The following is a 7,874-nucleotide window of genomic DNA, read 5'->3' as shown; positions in this document are numbered from 1 at the left end:
TCATTAAGCATGTCTTGGCATTTAAAAAAAGTGTTTTTACATCACTGTGCATGTCTGTGCACCATTTTAGCCTTCATTTTATAGTATTGTGACACGATTGAACTGGTAATAATTATTTTAAATTTACTTTAAATCACAGCAGATAAAACAAATTGTCACCCGAAACGAGTCCTGATTTGAAAAACTAAGCCCCTCAAATTGTCACATAGTTATCTAATCGCAGTTTAACTAGGCAGAGAAGAATTTGTCATACATTTTGCATTCTTTTTTGGAAGTGAAGTTTGCATATGAAAAGTTTTGACTGGACTGCGATGACTAAACGACACATACGACACATTCACTATATCCAGCGCCTCTGTTCTGCCTCTGTTCTGTCTGATGCCGGCAGTCTGAAATCAACACAGATTAATGCATTATTGTTCATCTTTAGCGCAATTATTTAACACATTCTTCTTGGTGTTATACATCAGAATGTCTCTAATGAAAAGAATGGTGATATTCAATAATTCCATACAGGACTAATACCCTTCATCCCGTCTCCCTCACTCACTCCACCTGTCCTGTGGCCTTGTTATGGCCTGAACAGTCCTGCTTCCTCAGACGTCTAAATAACACTGAACTCGTTTAAAAGGGTCAGACAGAATATCTGCGTGTATCACAGAGGACAATAGGTGGTGCTAAAGAGTTACTTTTCATCCACAAAGCCCTACAACTGTGAGGAGGAACAGGGAAATGCACTGAATCAGGAGAGGGGGGGGGGGGGTTCCTGTTTGAGTTGTACAAAGGCAGCTTCATGCTGAAGTTCTCAGTTTCACATGAAGGTCAAACAAAGACAGAGCCTCCATGGTGGCTCCTCCAATTCTCGTTGCTTCTCTGGGATGTCAATCATTGCCTAAAATAAGTTACAGCCTGATATTGTATCACAGAAAGGAAACAAAACTCAAACCTGAAATAAATTCTAACAAGTATAGAACGAGACTTACTGTCATTTTGATCAGTTTTATACTTCAAAACAGATTTGATTTAAAATTAATGATATAATAGTATTTTTACTCAATTTGAACAAGTATATTTTTAAATAACGGACAAAGGGTCCAATAATGATACATTAATAAATACTGTTATTAAATACGATTATAGGACAACCGTCATGCCTCCTTTTCTAGAGCATTTAAGTGGAGGAGGTTTAATGGCAGTATCCCCCCCCCCCCCCCTACACACACACACAGACAAATATAAACATATAAAATGTGTAAAGAAAACAACATTACGTAAGGTCAATCCAGTATTGCAAATATATCTAATTTGCATATTTTTAATTAAATTAAATTACATTTTTAAGTTTTAATTTGCAGTCATGGGTTTTGACTGTTACTTTCCAATAATGACTTTCCAGGTTTTACTAAAATAATGCAAAACAGCCACAGTTCCAATCTATCAACAAATATTTGCAGACTTTGTTCACTAAAAACATTAATAGCAGTTTTGGTCCTGTTAATAATTGTTGCTCTGCATATGGTTGTTTATTTCTCGCCTCATGTTAATTGTCTGCTATTTTGTTACTTCTTAAGTCAAATGAAAGAACTGCTCCAATTAACCGAGCTATAAAAAGGGCTGCACATTAAAAATGCCATTATGGAGCTACATTAAAACTGCACAATTATTTGTGAAATATATTAGGCTTCAAAGCATTGCTTCATAAAAATGAAAAAAACAAAAAACAAAACAACAACAACACTTTCGGTAAATTGGGTTGTAAGATTTGACACTGAACCAACTGGACTGACATTAAGTGCCTGCATTTGAGAAATGAAATGATTTTCAAAAGTTTTATGCTCCCAAATGTTTCCTTTCAGTGAGATTCGGTTTTGGCTTTCTTGTTAGTGCTAATGAGAATTTGGTGTCCCCCATATGGCCCGCTAGGATAACGCTTTCTACAGCCCAAATAAATAAATAAATAAATAAATAAATAAATAAATAAATAAATAAATAAGTCAGTCAATCAATCAATCAATCAATAAATCAATAAATCAATCAATCAATCAATCAATCAATCAATCAATAAATACATAAATACATAAATACATAAAGGGATTAGTGCACCTACAAAAGTGCACTTTCAGGAGAAGGGTGCCATTCTATTGTCAGAGACTTTTGTGATTGAAAAGTCTCCAGGTTTCCTGTGAAGGAAAGTGATCAGCTGACGGTCGAAAGCATCGGTGTAACCTGATGGCTGTAAATGGACAAAAGGAGCAGGCTGGATGTGACACTCCACTCTGGGCCAAGCTGAATTATGCATTCCTCTCAGGTTAACAGAGAATATCTTGTTTCCTTCATTGAGCACATCACACTGGACAGATCCACCATGAATATTTTCATCGTGTATTTCCTTTTCTCTCCAGCCGCTACCGGGAACTCTTTGAAATCATTAAGAAAAGTCGGCCTTAATGTGTGAAATAATCTTTCCACAGGGCATTATTCTGTTTTGTCTTTGTTACTAAAAAAAAAAATAAAAATAAAAAATAGAGTCCATGTATTGTTCTGCTGTCCATGGGCATGCATGTAGATCAGTGTGTGCCCATGAAAGCTCATGCTCACAATGCCAATGCTCAGGCTTTCCAGAGCTGTTGATAGAGGTCCCTAAAGCTGCAAGGAAAGCAGAGCCCTGTGAAGTGTAGTGACCCGTGTCCACTCCCTCCTGCAGCCAGAGTATACCAGGTGATACAGTAGCACAACGGTGGAAATTCAATCAGGAGATGGACCAGAGTGACGAGCAGCAGCTCCGCTCTCCCTCTACAACTCCACCGCTCATCGATCGGTCATCCTGAAGAGGGAACTTTGATCACATCTGGATTAAAGAGAGCTTAAATATTGGAGACTGGGTTGGAGAGAGATCTTCCACTTCCCTTTCATTGCCTGTGAGTAGTTACGGTTGTGTTTGTATCTATGTGGAAGTGTCTGGGTGATGATGAATGCAGTGGAGCTCACGGTGTCAGCTCAGTGTAGACGATGTGTGGAGACTCTTGCCACCAGCCAAAGCTTTTTGGAGTAAACATGCTGAGTACCATGCGCTTATTTGACACTGGGTTTAGTAATAAGATGGACCAATCCACCTGTTGAACGAGTTATTTAAAACATGATCATTGTGCACGTGTGAGTAACACGGCAACGCTTCATATTTTCATCTTTACTGGCTCATTACCACCAGTCAACTTTAGTTTTTAACCAGTTTACTGCTTTACTGTTGTTTCCCTTTCAGTTTGCTTGATTTAAGGTTTTCTTCTTTTTAATGGGCTCTTCTCGGTGGAAAGCCACTCTGCATGTAGGAAGTTTGATTAAACAGGTGAAATAGGAGATTCACTTGCTCCCCACAGATATTATAAAGGAACATCAACGTAGACACAAATAAAAACCTTATCAGATCAACTACTTACCTGTGTCTGTATATACTCATAATGTATACTAATAATGTTCCTCAAAGATACTTTAGTTAGACTTTAGCTTTCATATCTTTCTGTGCTGATAAATATTTCAGTCTAGCAGTGGATCAAATGACTGGGAGTCACGGGAAAGGCGCTTCTTGTGGAAGTGATGAGGTTGCTCTGTTAGTTACTGTAAATAAAAAGTATCTCGATAAGTAGCTGATTGTCATCCTTCACAAAGGACATTTCTAATAATGTGTCCATAGTTGTGTGTTGTTGTGGTGTTGCTGTGACACTGTGCTGACCTGAGCTGTCTGCACTGTGGGGGTCAGTTTAACGACGGATTCACTTTTCATGACAGCTGTTAAAGATTGTCAGAAGAAGATCAACCAGGTGTGAGCTGCTATTTATTAATTCAATATATGAGCTGAGCAAGGAAAAGGACCTGTGATGAGCGTAGGCTTACAATTCTAATACACCACAGGTACCGTGGATACAGGCCAATTTCAACTTTCCCATCTGTGACTCAGTTTTGACTAATTTTCCAATCCCAATATTGGATGAATGATTGGTGGGGATCAAAGCAGAACAAAAGGAGAAGAGAAAGTTGAAACTGGGCTAACATTTACTAGATGAGTGGAACACGACTCCAAATGAATGTCAGAATTGCCTTTTTCTGTCATGTTTGTGTTTATGGGAGGGGGGTGTGTGTGTGTGTGGGGGGGGGGGGGGGGGGGGGGGGGTTCTAAGTGATATTTTCCACCTATGAGTCTGATAAATCAGCAGTGATTCAGAGGTCAGTGCCAGCTGATTGCCTTCAATTATGATGAACTCCCCATGCAAAGTGAGATGGAGAGGAAACACGGGCCAAAATGAAATGGAGCTTCAGTGCGTCATAGGAAGTGTCATGAGCGCCCCACTGGCCTGTAAGAGGCTCAGCCATGTATCATGCTCACGTCTGAGAGGCACGTCTACACACTGAAGTTGACCATTTTTAATCTTTTTTACTCTGGGCAATGAATTCCCTGAATTTCTGTACCAACATGATTTAGTAAAATATGTGTATTATAACTTCTTGCATGCCATTATTACGGATGATTTCACACAATGAGAAGAACAATGAGCATAATCAGTCTGACATGAGTGATTTTAATAGAGGCAGACAATCTGGCAGAGTGCAGAAATGCATGATTAGCAGCATGTGGGAACCAAACACATCATAAGTGAACGGCTGATGAATTTGAATGACAGGGTATCCATGACGACTATTTCAAATGAGTAAGAGCACAATACTATAACCTCATTTAGTGTGAAAGAAGCAGTGTGTATGGCAAATGAGCCGTGAAAAGCATTAGCACTCTGGATTGACACTTTTCAGATCACTGAGCTCGTACGACGGCATGCACAGCTTTTCTTTGTCATAAATGATGAAACCAGTCGTACTGGATGTGCCTCACATTGTGTTGGGTTTTGGGGCAGTGAATTGTTGTTGGAGCAGACTAGATTGGTTCTTGGTGTGTAACTTGTTAGCATTCAGACTGGAACAACAGGACTGAATTATCACTGTTGATGTGACGCGTGTGCAGATTTCCTTATTGTAAAAAAGAAAGAGTTTTGTTGTTTCAGCATCAAGTCTGACAGTTACTGTGTGGCCAGGCTTGTGTCGTGTGATCACCATTAACTAAAAATTACTTTGGTGTTTAGAGTTTCATTGAGTGACACTGAGGTACCTTTCAAATCAAACAATATATATATATATATATATATATATATATATATATATATATAGTGACTACATTTTACCACAAGGTGGCGTGTAAATCCACATGGAAACTGGCTTCAGTCTCGTTAGGGATGTTTTACTGATGCCTCTCACTGGAGATGCTGTTTGATCACTTTGTTTCCCATTACTTTTTTAACATGTTGGTTTATATTTATTAGCCTCCAGATATTTTTAACTGATGGCTTTATCATACCACAACATGACAATGAATAAATAAATAAATGAATAAGTAAATTCAAAATAAACCAGTCGTGCTTCCAACCCAAAATGTCTAAAACATTGATGAATCGTCTGACTGTAGTAATACTTTCTCTGTTTTACATCAAGTTTTATGTGACTTTTGATATAGTCGTTATTTGAATATGCTTACTCCGCAAGAAAGTCTCAAGGCAGCGGATTAATTAAGCATGATACATTTTTCATAATGGCCGCTTGAATTTAGTAAACAATTTCAGTTCCCATAAATCACTTTGGTAAGTTGAGTAAATGATGTGAAGAAGGGGAAAACAATTCGAGGGAGCATCTTTGCCTCAGCCTCTACGGACCAGAATCACAGCTCGTTGCAGCTTGACGCTTGTCCTCCACCTATAATCTAAGATATCTGTTGTTAACTTTCATGATGCAGCTTAATGTCACATTTAGTTAGATGATGGTAAGACTGACCCATTGTCAGTATAATTTCAATTATGCATTTTTAAATTCAAACCCTCAAAATTTGAATGTCTGTTTTACCAGTATAATGAGGCCCTGGCTTTTTTCCATCAATACAAAACCTAATGTTCAGTTAAACTGGATGCTTTCTTTTGAAAATCTAACCAATAAGCAACTGGAATTTTTTTTGTAGATTCCTAAAGGTCAGTATATTCCCAGAAAGAGTTTTTGCTGCAAGACAGAAAATACCTTAAGACAACTATACTCCATAAATCTTAATATTGCATTAATCTTAAAGCAGATGCAAGTAGCAGATGGCACCTTTTCCTCTTAAAAGTAGTAGATGTGAAAAAAATCTATCACCAACAACATAATCTATTTATTCTCAAAATCATTATAAGACACATGTTCATCTCCCAAAAGAGTGTTTTTTTTTTTTTATCTATAATGCATAATTTAGACATTAAAGAAATCAAGTTTAATTTATTGCTTTATGATTTGCTCTCTTTCTGTAATTACATGGATCAATACTCCATTGATCTCGAAGAAAATCTCAGTAGTTCTAATCCTTCTTGCAAGAAACGGAAAAAATAAAACATCTGAATTTATCTCCAGCAAAACAAAGGTACCCAGGGACAAATTCAAACAATTTTATACAAAATCCGAATAAACAGCTTAACACACACATTTTCCACAGATGACCACAGAAAGACGAAGTGAATAACACTGAATATGTATTCATCAATACTGCATGGCAATGGCGTGATTTGTGTTCGAGCGCGCGCGAGAGAGAGAGAGAGAGAGAGAGAGAGAGAGAGAGTCAGGAGAGAGAGGTTAATATCTTTATCAAGGCACCTGTTAGTGGATGGGGTGTGTTAAGCAGTTAGTAAACAACATAAAATTGATCCATCATAAGCACATGACGAACTCTGAGACGGGGTGAAGTGGTCCAAAGAAGTGAAAAGTAGTGAATGGCTCGTGGACGCACACGCAGAGTGAATCCTGGTGTTTGTGGTTTCATGTAGCAGACGAGCTGCAGAAACTCAGGCTGCTGCCGAAGTTATCGCTGGTTCTGATGAGAAGAAAAGAGACCCTCATAGTTTCTTGTATATGGGGCTTCGAACCAGTGAACTCAACTATATTGGTGTTTCCAAACATTATATAACACACTATAAACTATATAAATATATGTTGCACAAACCTTTTCAGGAGACTGTCTCAGCAACTTACAGTTCTTTAACATGACGTCAGGGTAATTCGACGAGCTCATGCACTAGTTCTTCAGCAAGTACCTGTAAGCAAAAAGTATTCCATTTCATCGTTCAAGAGTTATGACAGGTAGTTACGACTGTACTTAGATAACAGTTTTATTTTGCTTTGTAACCATTGCAGTCCATCGTCAATGAGTCAGCTCAGCAGTGTGCTCTCCAACACGGATGCTTATGATAAAAGTCGGCGCCAGCATGCTAATTCTCAGCTTCTTGGCATTGCGACGGCTTGCAGGAAGCAAATGACCTCGGAAGAGATGGAACAATGCCGTGTAAATAGATTTCCGACAGATGAGTGTGAAAGGGTTGACGAGTGGAGAGAGGACAGGACCCAGAGAAGATCAATAGACATCAACGCCCTCAAAGAAAGTCGACGCTGATGTCTCTGATCTCGGTGACGTGAGGAGACGGTCAATCATTTTTTTTATTTTTTTTCATTGTTGTCCACTGGACAAAACGGTGTTCATGCTTGCAGGCAAGTCAAAACAAATTTGAAGATGACTTTCATTTTTCAAAACTTGAAGGGCAGATTGCTTCTCTTGTTTGTTCATTTTGAAGCGAATCTCTTCATTCAGGCACTCAGAATTTGGCCAAAGTTCCAGGAGACTGAAGTAAACATTTTGTTGGCAGCAATGTGGGTCAGTCTTCTTTGAGTCATGGTGCTCAGTCTTTTGTTACTTGAGACAGTTATTTTTAGGTTCTTTTTGAGTTTCCGTGGTGGCTCTTGGTGCCGAGGTTGGATGTCAGGCA

This window comes from Lipophrys pholis, assembly GCF_963383615.2.
Source record: "Lipophrys pholis genome assembly, chromosome: 13".
Lineage (NCBI taxonomy): Eukaryota > Metazoa > Chordata > Actinopteri > Blenniiformes > Blenniidae > Lipophrys > Lipophrys pholis.
Note: the sequence above shows the minus strand (reverse complement) of the source record.